Source organism: Chelonoidis abingdonii, chromosome 1 (genome assembly GCF_003597395.2).
Source record: "Chelonoidis abingdonii isolate Lonesome George chromosome 1, CheloAbing_2.0, whole genome shotgun sequence".
Classification (NCBI taxonomy): Eukaryota; Metazoa; Chordata; order Testudines; family Testudinidae; genus Chelonoidis; species Chelonoidis abingdonii.
Window position 1 is genome coordinate 369,483,771 of NC_133769.1, and position 12,287 is coordinate 369,496,057.

The 12,287-nt window shown below is 46.5% G+C and overlaps 1 pseudogene; it reads left to right on the forward strand.

Annotated features, from left to right (window-relative positions):
• Positions 1–11,336: 11,336 nt before the first annotated feature.
• LOC116831118 (olfactory receptor 51G2-like) lies at positions 11,337–12,287 on the forward strand (annotated as a pseudogene).

Genomic DNA, 12,287 nt, shown 5'->3' on the forward strand with positions numbered 1-12,287 from the left:
CACCACATGATATATAAAGGCCATTCTCAGAGATTGGAGGGCTAGAAAGCAGTGTCTAGGAAGTCCAACAGTAAACACACACGCGCTAAACTAGTACTGTGGAACCAACACAAGACATCAGGGGCCAAGGCTTAGTAGGATTGAAAGAGCGGATTGCGGATGTTATATAGATAAACAAAATTGAATTAATCGTGAGTTAGTTACAAAAACTCTTCATGATCTAAAAATTCCCTGATAATTTTGCAAATATGTCTAATTTAGTGGGTGCCAGGTTATTTCAAAGCTCCTAGCGAGGTGTCTTCCACTCCATTTGTAAGCATCTGGAACTGCCACTGTTCTAGCTAGATCGTGGTTCTTCACACAGTTGTAAGTGACCTTTTCACATGCAGCTCTCGGAGGGACGCCAACTTGACAAATAAAGACACTTGTTTATTTAGTTGAAAAGCATTGTATAATGTGAGGCAGCGGTTTGGGTGAGCTGAACTCAACCCCCCATACGAACCTCATGATCCCCTGAGGGGTCCTGACCCCAGTTTGAGACCTGGGCTAGATGGATTATGGTCTACTACGATGCAATTGCTGTTTCCTATTTTGTGTGTAATCCAAGACTGTGTTTTTTGCTGACTCTTGATTCTGGGAGCTTTGAAATGTACTGAGAGCAGAAGAGTCTCTTATGTATTCTAGTTCTGTCTCTTTTCCTTTAGGAAGAAAGTTCAGAACTGTTCGGAGCTGCCAGTACATTGATGTCAGTGTCAATGACACCAATGCAACTCTGCAGTATCCTGCTCACCGGGATTAACTGGAGGAGACTCCATCTGGATCTCTGGTCCACTTCTTTCATGTATGTTATTTCAATAGTAGGAATAGTATTCTCTTCGTTATAAAACAGATCCAGCCTTCATGAGCCCATGTCATTTTCTTTCCATGTTGGCGTCACAGACTTGCTTATGATGTCTACATGCCGACGACACTAGGCTTACTTGCTAAATCCAGAGAGATCAGCCTCAATGCCTGTTTGCCCAGCTGTTTTCATCCATGCTAAATGCATGAATCCTCTGTGCTCTGTTGATGGCCTTGACCGCTATGTTCGCAATCTGTAACCCACTGAGATATGCTTCCATTCTTACCTGCCAGAGTAGGCAAGAAGGGACTGGTGTGTATGTTAAGAGGGGTGGCTGTAATATTCCAATCCCTTCTTCTCCTTAACGGTTACGATATTGTCAATTTAATGTCCTCTCCATGCGTACTGCCTAGCCAGGAGGTCATGAAGATGGCTTGTTCGGATATCAGAGTGACAGCACTCTGCTTGTCTGTTCCACTCTTGATGTTGGGTGGACTCCGTGGCTATCGTTCTCTCTTATGTGATGATCCTCAAAACAGTGTGAGCATCAATTCCACGCCAAGTGTCAGGGCCTGAATACTGCGTCTCCCACCTCTGCACGTCCTGCTCTTCTACATACCAATGACAGCCTCTCTTTAATACACAGATTTTGGGAAGGGTCATCCCCTTGCTTCAAACCGTCCTGAGCTACATCTCCTGCGGTCCCACCCCTGATGACCCATTGTGTACAGCGATGAAAAGCAAACACCTTCGTGTGAGGATAATCGGGTATTTTTGTCAAGTGAAGGGTCAGTTCAGCATCCGCTCCGGGGATACGTGATAGACAAAAAATTACAGGCCACTATGTCCATTCAATACATAACCTGCCTTCCTAGACTTGCCATGTGGATCGACGGGGAGGGACAAACCCTACATTAGTGGGGCGGTTTACTTTTGCTGTGATCTAGCACCGCAATGAAGATGTGGCAGCGAAGTCCAACAGCCCAGGTGACACTGATGCGCTGAGCGGAACCCACGAGCTCGTTCCTGAGCTTGATCCCTCCATGAGCGGAAGGTGCCAGCTCTGCGAGAACATTGTCAGTAAGGACCCTACCCTGGTATGAACTGATCCGGATCCAGATCGCACCTATCCGCTGTCATTCTTCCCTGGAGTTTATAAGTATCTGGACAGATCTATACATGTCCTCCCCACTGTCAGCTACACCTGACATGGGGGGCTCTCCAGGCCTCGTGTTGTGCGGGGTCTCACCACCCGTTGTGAGCTCGGGAAAGGGTAAGGCTGGAAATGGATGGTGGAGTCCTCCTCTTCAAACCTTACTGGAGTGAAACTCCGATTGATGCCCGGGGTAGGGTAGGCTCCAGCCTGCACTTTCCATGCAGCCTGCAAAGCACGTGCCCTGCAGATCTTGTATCCGTGTGGATGTGCCCTCACAGGAGAGAGAGAGAAGTCAATTATCAGGCAACCCAGCGCCTCGCGTCTTTCCTGTGACAAGGGCAGCAGCTGCCCATCTCTCTGGGCTGCTGCTTGTTAGAGGGGTTGTGTTCAGGGGGGAGCATGTGTGGGTCCCTGGGTGCAAGCCAGCGCCACGGTCAGCAGCTTGAGTCTCAGACAAGCAAAGAACTCACGGGTGGAGTTAGCCTGGTCTTGACTCGCCTCGTTATATCCAGAGTAGCGCTGAATGAGCCAGAGATGGCATCTGGTGTCGACTTTGTTAGGAGTGTGTTTGAGTCTAACAGTTACGTTCATGAGATTCTTGCTTCTCCCAAAACCGCCTGGGTGGAAGCAGCGGGGTGCTGCAGAAATACAGAGACACAGAGAGAGAGGAGATTGCCTCTGCCAGAAACGTGTCCTTATGCCCTATCCCTCTGACCAGTCCTTGTTTCTTTAGAGTCAGGTCTTCTTTTGACACTGCTCTGTCAGACCAGGCGCCTTTGGCTGTGGCAGCCTGCTGCAGCCATAGAGCAACTGGGGGAATTGGGCTCCAGTGGTGATAGTGGGGCAGAAATGGGGCTGGCTGCATCATCCTGACCCTCTGTGTATGCTGCCTATTTGTACGGACATGTCCCCCTAGGTTTCCCAAAGAGCACCTGGTCTGGAATCTCTCTCTCCATCCAGACACACAAGTGTGAAATGTCCTGAACTCTGTGTTAGCCTTGCCAAGGTCCAGTCCACGTTTGCTTAATGTAACCCTTCTGCCCGTCTGAGTTGGCAGCAACAAGGGCCAGGTTCAGTATCCAGGGGTTCCGTTTCAATAGCGCAATGCAGAACTGGCTCGAGGCCCCACCCAGTGACCTGGGACAATTACATACCACCCCCCCCGGGCACCTCTAGGAGGCAATAATTCCCCTCTCGCAAGCACAGAGTCCAAGTGTAGCAAAGTCCTTTTAATAAAGGAGGAAAACAATGTGGCAATACATTGGGGAAACACCACAAACAGGATTATAACACAAACCAAGAGCAAAAGACCCACCTCCAAGTATGTTTTGCAATGTCCTTTTCCCCTCAAGGTCTTAAATCCAAACCAACCCAAAGTCCAACAACCCCAAAAGTCTCTGTCCTTGGTCAGTGCCACTCCAGAGTTCAAAAGTTCATCTGCAGGGCTTTAACCCCCCTCAAATCTGGGTTGAAATTGGGGGGGGGCACACAGAGTTTATAGGGACACCTTACATGGGCTGAGGCCGACTGCCCTGCCTCTCCGTGGAGATCTGCTGCAGCCTTCACCACGAATGGCTCTGCTCCGCTCTTCTAGCCATCCCCACAAACTGCTCTACTCTGCATCACTTGCTGTTCTGTGGACCACTCCAACCATCCCACATGCTTCTCCGCTCCACCAGCTGCTCCACTTCACCAGTCATCCCATGAACCCACAAACTGCTCAGCTCCCTTTTGCCGAGCTCACTGTTCCAACCATCCTGCAAACTGCTATGCCAACCACTTACTCTGCTCTGCAAACTGCTCTGCCCATCATTTAGTTTTGTGAGATCTTTTTGAAGTTCTTCACAGTCTGCTTTGGTCTTAAATATCTTGAGCAGTTCAGTATCATCTGAAGCTTTGCCACCTCACTGTTTACCCCTTTCTCCAGATCATTTATGAATAAATTGAATAGGACTGGTCCTAGGACTAACCCTTGGGGAACACCACTAGTTACCTGTCTCCATTCTGAGAATTTACCATTAATTCCTACCCTTTGTTCCCTGTCTTTTAACCAGTTCTCAAACCATGAAAGAACCTTCCCTTTTATCCCATGACAGCTTAATTTACTTAAGAGCCTTTGGTGAGGGACCTTTTCAAAGGCTTTCTGGAAATCGAAGTATAGTATGTCCACTGTATCCCCCTCGTCCACAAGTTTGTTGACCCCTTCAGAGAACTCTAATAGATTAGTAAGACACGATTTCCCTTTACAGAAACTATGTTGACTATTGCTCAACAGTTCATGTTTTTCTATGTGTCTGACAATTTTATTCTTAACTATTTTTCAACTAATGTGCCCGGTATCGATGTTAGACTAACCGGTCTGTAATTGCCAGAATCACCTCTAGAGCCCTTGTTAAATATTGGTGTTACATTAGCTAACTTCCAGTCATTGGGTACCGAAGCCGATTTAAAGGACAAGTTACAAATCTTAGTTAAGAGTTCTGCAACTTCACCTTTGAGTTCTTTCAGAACTCTTGGGTGAATGGCATCTGGTCCCAGTGACTTGTTAATATTGAGTTTATCAATTTAATTCCAATACCTCCTCTAGTGACACTTCAATCTGTGACAGTTCCTCAGATTAGTCACCTACAAAAGCCGGCTCAGGTTTGGAAGTCTCCCTAACATTCTCAGCTGTGAAGACTGAAGCAAAGGATCCATTTAGTTTCTCTGCAATGACTTTATCCTCTTGAAGCGCTCCTTTCATATCTCGATCATCAAGGGGCCCCACTGGTTGTTTAGTGGCTTCCTGCTTCTCATGTACTTAAAAAACATTTTGTTATTACCGTTGGAGTTTTTGGCTAGCCGTTCTTCAGACTCCTCTTTGGTTTTTCTTATTACACTCTTGCTATGAATTTGGCAGTGTTTATGCTCCTTTCTATTTGCCTCACTAGGTTTTGACTTCCGCTTTATAAAGGAAGTCTTTTTATCTCTCACTGCTTCTTTTACATGGTTGATACGCCCTGGTGGCTCTTTTTTAGTTCTTTTACTATGTTTCTTAATTTGAGGTATACATTGAAGTTGGGCCTCTATTATGGTTTCTTTAAAAAGCGCCCATGCAGCTTGCAGGGATTTCCCTTTATTCATTGTACCTTTTAACTTCTGTTTAACTAACCCCCTCATTTTTGCACAGTTCCCCCTTTTGAAATTAAATGCCACAGTGTTGGGCTGTTGAGATGTTCTTACCACCACAGGGATGTTCAATGCTATTGTATTATGGTCACTATTTCCAAGCAGTCCTTCTATAGTTACCTCTTGGACCAGCTCCTGCGCTCCACTCAGGATTAAATCTAGAGTTGCCTCTCCCCTGTTGGGTTCCCGTACCAGCTCCTCCATGAAGCTGTCATTTAAAGTATTGAGAAATTTTATCTCTGCGTTTCATCCTGAAGTGAAATGTTCCCAGTTAATATGAGGATAATTGAAATCCCCCACTATTATTGGATTCTTAATTTTGATAGCCTCTCTAATTTCCCTTAGCATTTCATCATCACTATTACTGTCCTGGTCAGGTGGTCGATAGTAATCCCTAATATTATATTTTTATTAAAGCATGAAATTTCTACCCATAGAGATTCTGTGGAACATGTGGATTCACTTAAGATTTTTACTTCATTTGAATCCACATTTTCTTTCACATATAGTGCCACTCCCCCTCCTCCACCCGGCACGACCTGTTCTGTCCTTCCGATATATTTTGTACCCCGGAATGATTGTGCCCCATTGATTGCTCTCAGTCCACCAGGTTTCTGTGATACCTAGTATATCAATATCCTTCTTTATCACAAGGCACTCTAGTTCACCCAGCTTATTATTTAGACTTCTAGCATTTGTGTACAAGCACTTTAAAACTTGCCTCTGTTTATTTGTCTGCCCTTTTCTGATGTGCCAGATTCTTTTTTATGTGACTGTTTATCATCTTATCTGGCCCTTACATTATCCTCTTCCATCCTCTGCTCCTGACTATAACCTGGAGATTCTCTATCACTAGACTCTCCCCTAAGAGAAGTCGCTGTCCGATCCACATTCTCCTCTGCAGCAGTCGGCTTTCCCCCATCTCCTAGTTTAAAAACTGCTCTACAACCTTTTTAATGTTTAGTGCCAGCACTCGGGTTCCACTTTGGTTTAGGTGGAGCCCATCTCTCCTGTACAGACTTCCCCCATCCCAAAAGATTCCTCAGTTCCTAATGAATGTAAACCCCTCCTCTCTACACCATCGTCTCATCCACGCATTGAGAGTCTGAAGCTCTGCCTACCTACCTGAACCTGCACATGGAACTGGGAGCATTTCTGAGAATGTCACCATAGAGGTCCTGGATTTCAGTCTCTTCCCTAGCAGCCTAAATTTGCTTTCCAGGACGTCTCTCCTACCCTTCCCTATGTCATTGGTACCTACATGTACCACGACCACCGGCTCCTCCCCAGCACTACACATAAGTCTGTCTAGATGCCTCGAGAGATCCGCAACCTTCGCACCAGGCAGGCAAGTCACGATATGGTTCTCTCAGTCATCACAAACCCAGCTATCTACGTTTCTAATGATCGAATCTGCCATTACTAACACCTGCCTTTTCCTAGCAACTGGAGTTCCCTCCCCCAGAGAGGTAACCTCAGTGCAAGAGGCAACCCCAGCACCATCTGGAAGGAGGGTTCCAAATATGGGAAGGTTTCCCTCTGCTCCCATTGACTGCTCTGCTTCCCTGGGCCTTTCATCCTCCTCAACAACGCAGGGGCTGTCTGAGCAGAGGTGGGACAATTCTACAGTGTCCCGGAAAACCTCATCAACATACCTCTCTGCCTCCCTTAGCTCCTCCAGTTCCACCACCCTGTCCTCCAAAGTCCGTACATGGTCTCTGAGGGCCAGGAGCTCCTTGCACCAAGTGCACACACATGCCACTCGCCCACAGGGCAGTTATCATACATGCTACACTCAGTGCAGTAAACTGGATAGCCCCCACTCTGCTGCTGGACTTCTGCCTGCATTGTCTCCTAGTTAATGAAAGGATTTTTTAAAGCAAGAAGTTTTGGATGCAGTTTGGTTTATAGGTTTTAAGGGAAATAAAGAGGCATGGTTAGAACTGACAAGAAACCCCCGCTCCCTTCCTGATTCCCTTCCAGACTCCTTTGAGAAACTCCCTATTAGCAGCCCCTGTAACCACAGACAGGCCAGTGGCAGGCCAGGTGTACTGGGAAACAACATCCAGGTCCGCTCTCTTTATTGATTCTGTCAACAGGAATTTTGAGGTCAGAGCAAAGAGCGACATGGCTCATTATAGGCGAACATCCCACTGGTCCCCTGGCCCTTCACAACCACAGTCACTCTGTAAATGCTGCTGCCTGCCTTGGTCTCCTTCCCCCAATGCCCATCACTGTTATGTCCGGCTGTCTGTGACGTAACTCTGTTCCTTACAGCATGGGACTCTGTACCCCAGTGCAGAGGGAAAAATCATCTCTGTCAGTTTGTGATGAGAAATATCCACTAAGTAAACATCTGCTTGAGATACGGCTATCAGTGTCAGCAACTGGGATTTTACTGGGATTCTCACACTATTTCCTGTCTTCTTAGAGCCCCAACTTCTGGAATCTAAACACTGTGCAGGAATCTCAGCTTTCAGTTTTCCTAAGAGTTTAGAAAACAAAAATGAGTTGCAGAAAAGCTAGAAACCTTGAATCAATTGCACCCCAAAAGGCTGAGAAACCAGAGACACATGAAAACGAACCCCACACTAGTGTATATTTATATCCATCCTTTTTAATCCAATCTCATTATTTTTGGGGGTGTGACTCACACATGTTGAATGGGGCTTGGCGATAGTGCATAACTAGTTCAAAAGATCTGAAGAGCAAGCAGCAAAAGACACAAAAATTAACAGGATTTTTTATAAAGTACATCAAAAGCTGCAACTTGCCAAACAATCAATGGGATCACTGCACGACTGAGGTGGTAAAGGAGCAGTCAAGGAAGACAAGGTTGTTGCCAAGAGGCTAGATGAATTCTTTGCATTGGTCTTGACTTTAGAGAATATGAGGGAGATTCCCCCACCTGAGCCATTCTTTTAGGTGATACGTCAGGGCCTCAGATGTATGGAGAAGACACACATGTAAGGTGAGGTGGTGGCTTTGGGGATAGGTGGGAGGGGGCAGAGGGGTTAGAAAAGAGGGTGGGATATTCAGGGCTGCAGCGGTCAGAGAAAGAGGTGACTTTCCTCAGTTCCTGAGCTGCAGCTGCCGGGGAGAGACGGCCCTTCTTCTCAGCCCCAGCTCGGGGACTGCTGCAGTGGAGGAGCGAGGGCACATCCACTGCATTAGAAAGGTAACACTACTGATATTAAAATATGAGTTGTGTGCTCTTATTTCTAGAACCAAAAATAGACCTTAACAATTTTTTTATATAGCGCTTTTTTCCAAGTAATGGTCTCAAGTGGGAGTGGGGGAGGTTTAAGTTCATATTAGGATAAACTTCTTCACTCGGAGGGTGGTGAAGCACTGGAATGGGTTCCCTATGGAGGTGGTGGAATCTCCTTCCTTAGAAGTTTAGTTTTTAAGGTCAGGCTGAGATGATGTAAGGTTACGCTGGATTAAATAGTGTTTCCTAATCTCCAACCTAGATCTCCCCCACTGCAACTTGAGACCATTGCTCCTTGTCCTGTCATCTGCCACCACTGAGAACAGCTTAGTGCCATCTTCTTTCAATCCCCCCTTCAGGTAGTTCAAAGCTCCTATCAAATTCGCCCACCACACATAATCTTCTCTTCTGCAAACTAAACAAGCCCTGTTCCCTCAGCCTCTCCTCATACGTCATGTGCCACAGACCCCTAATCATTTTCTTTGTTCTGCGCAAGACTCTCTCCAATTTGTCCACATTCTTTCCGTAGTGAAGGGCCCAAAACTGGATCCAATAATCCAGATGTGGAATTACCAGTGATGAATAGAGGGGTACAATCACGTATCTCAGTCTGCTGGCAATGCTTCTGCTAATGAAGCCCAATATGCTGTTAACCTTCTTCCCCACAAGGGCACACTGCTGACTCATATCCAGCTTCTCGTCCATTCTAAGGTCCAGGTTCTTTTCTGCAAAACTGTCGCTTAGCTAGTGGGTCCCCAGGCAGCAGCAGTTAATGGAATGTTACTGTCCTAAGTGCAGGACTCTGCAATTGTGCCTGTTGAACCTCATCAGATTTCGTTTGGCCCAATTCTCCAATTTGTCTAGGTCACTCTGGACCCTGTCTCTATCCTTTAGTGCATCTACCTCTCCCCACAGCTCAGTATCATCCGCAAGCTTGCTGAGTGTGCAGTGCATGCCAGTGTGGGATCGATAGGGAAGAAATTTTGTTCACAGAGCTGACATTTTGGATCCCCATGAAAAATTGGAGGCTTTTCATATTCTTCTCTCTTGCAACACAAACAAAGGTTGAGCTGATTGAGTGTATGGCTTCACTCTGTATATGGAAAGGTAGAAACCTCCCAACCAGTCTATGGCTAAGGTATTGTGCCAATTAGATCCTCTAATCAGCCTTCCCATCTTTGTACGTCCCCTTCCACATTGTAAAACATCCCTTCACCAGATCCTGCGGCAGTGCCTGCTGTGACGCCTGGTAGCACAGTTCTGTGGCCTGTGCTAGCCGGGAGCTGGAGAGTATCCTACAGCAGTGCAGAGGCACAGAGATTTGTGGGGTGAGTAGGTCTAACTACTAGTGGGGGGCTATGAGATCGTGTGCAAAATTTGGGATCCTGGGTCCCCCATTTCATTCTCAGGAGAAAGGAAGGGAACCTCCTCCTGGAGTGATCCAAGAGAGATTTCCTTGTATGGAGCTTTGTGGAATCTCCCTTCCGGGCTCTTCCCTGGGTTCACAATGCAGAAGAGGGCTGCCTGAGAAAAATATGGTCTATATTATTATTATTATTATTATTATTTTATTTATTTTATTTCAGCAAAATCAAGCTGTACATCATGACGTTAGCACTCAGCCGCCCTCGAGGTAGCCATGTGACTAATCAGAACCACAAGGAAACATTGATGACAAGGCCCGGATTCCAGAATAGAGCCTGCAGCCAGGGCTTGGGGTCAGCTCAGTTGAGTAGGATCAACCAGGTTCCCCTGTTAATTAACTTCTAAAATTTGCATTGGCCATGATGGGGTTAAGCTGGTGCACACTGAGCCAAGCGCTGAGGATTCCCTTGAGGCCAAGTGGCCCCCAAGGGAATGTGCAGACATGCTTCATTAAAGACATTTCCCTCGTGTCTGAAACAGATACTGCTGCTGCTCGATGAACATCACCGATAGGACTCTTTGTCCTTTTGGGTGAAAACCTCTGGTGTCAGCAGCTCCACATCTAGCAGGAATTGGGGATACGTTGGCAGGTTTCACCATCTTTACAATGAGAAGTGAAGGGGAAAGGCTTGAAAGCTGATTCCATGCAAATGTTCTGTGCTGCAGCAGAGGACTCAGCTGGGCTGTGGGTGACGCAGTTTGGGAGGCAGGCAGCCCTAGATAGCTTGGAACCCCTCCCTCCATCTGCCCAAGATCCAAAGTCGGTTATTCAAGCTCACAGAAAACTAAGATTCAAAGCAGGTTGGGTGTGAAAACCCGATGCCCGCAAGTCGGATTTCTCAAGGGCTCTCATTTCTAGAGATGTCATGTGCTCTGAGCCCGATCCTGCCAGAGGCTGAGCAATGGGTGACCCCACAGAATATCAATGAGAGTAGTTCCCAAATCATCTCAGGTTTATTTGTTTCTGGAAATTAATAGCAAATACATTTTCACAGGTTTTGTTCTCTGGCTTGAGTGGTGAAGACAGGAATTCAGAGCTTGTGTTTGCTCTGTGGTAACAGTGTGATAGGGTATATCTCTGTTTCTTGACTGGTGAGAGCTCCAGAATTGCTTCCCTGTAGAGAACTATCAGAGTTACAGGGCTACCTGCATGGTCTGCTTCTCTCTGGTTTCTGAGTTCCAGATGTCAGGTCTTTTACTCTGCCCTCTCCTGGGTGAAATCCCATGATCTTCCCACCGCTCCCACCCTGGGCTATAGCACACTATGTGTCAACTGTTGGTAGAGATGGAGGGTGGGATGGTCCCTTGATCCTTCTCTCTGGTAGTCTGTGAGAATTGGTCAGTCGAGTGTTTATATGTTTATAAATAGCTAATTTGCAGGGCAGAGAAATAGCAATGACAGTTTTCACCATGCTCTTTGCCATATGTTTACAAACATGTCAAGATAAAATGGGCCACATTCAAACTGAAAGGCACAGACCAGGTGTCTGTGTAAAGTCACACTTAGAAAATTTCTTGGACCTGCCCAGTATATTATGTCAGCTCTCAATGACACCAAATTCAACTCTGCAGTGTTCCTGCTCACCGGGATACCTGGGCTGGAAGGCGTCCATCTCTGGATCTCTATCCCCTTCTGCTTAACATATTCTATATCAATAATAGGAAATTCAATCATTCTGTTCATTATAGAAAAAGATTCAAGCCTCCATAAGCCCATGTACATTTTCCTTTCCATGTTGGCCATTACAGACTTTGGCTTATCGATATCCACCATACCGACGATACTGGGCATATACTTGTTTAACTTTTGGGAGATCAGCTTTGAAACATGTTTTGCTCAGCTGTTCTTCATCCACTCGCTTCAATTCATTGAATCCTCTTTGCTCTTGTTGATGGCCTTTGACCGCTTTGTCGCGATCTGTAACCCACTGAGATATTCTTCCATCTTAACCCTGCCAAAAGTAGAAAAGATGGGACTGCTATTTGTGCTAAGAAGTTTGGCTGTAGTATTCCCACTCCCATTTCTACTGAAAAGGTGCCAATACTGTCAAGCCAATGTGCCCTCCCACTCCTACTGCCTGCACCAGGAGGTCATGAAGATGGCTTGTTCCAATATTGCAGTGAAGAGCATCTACGGCTTGTTTATTACACTATTAACGATGGGGTTGGACTCGCTGTTCATATTTCTCTCTTATGTGCTGATCCTCAAAACAGCACTGAGCGTTGCGTCCAATGCAGAGCGCCTCAGGGCCCTGAACACCTGCGTCTCCCACCTCTGAGCCGTCCTGCTCTTCTATTCAGGAGAGATCGGCCTTGCTCTGATACACAGATTTGGAAAGGGCTCATCTCCCTTGCTTCAAACTATCCTGGGCTACATCTCCCTGCTGCTCCCACCCCTGATTAATCCAATCGTGTACAGCATGAAAAGCAGACATCTGCGTGCAGGGATAATCGGGGCATTCGTCAAGTGCAGGGTCAGTTCATGA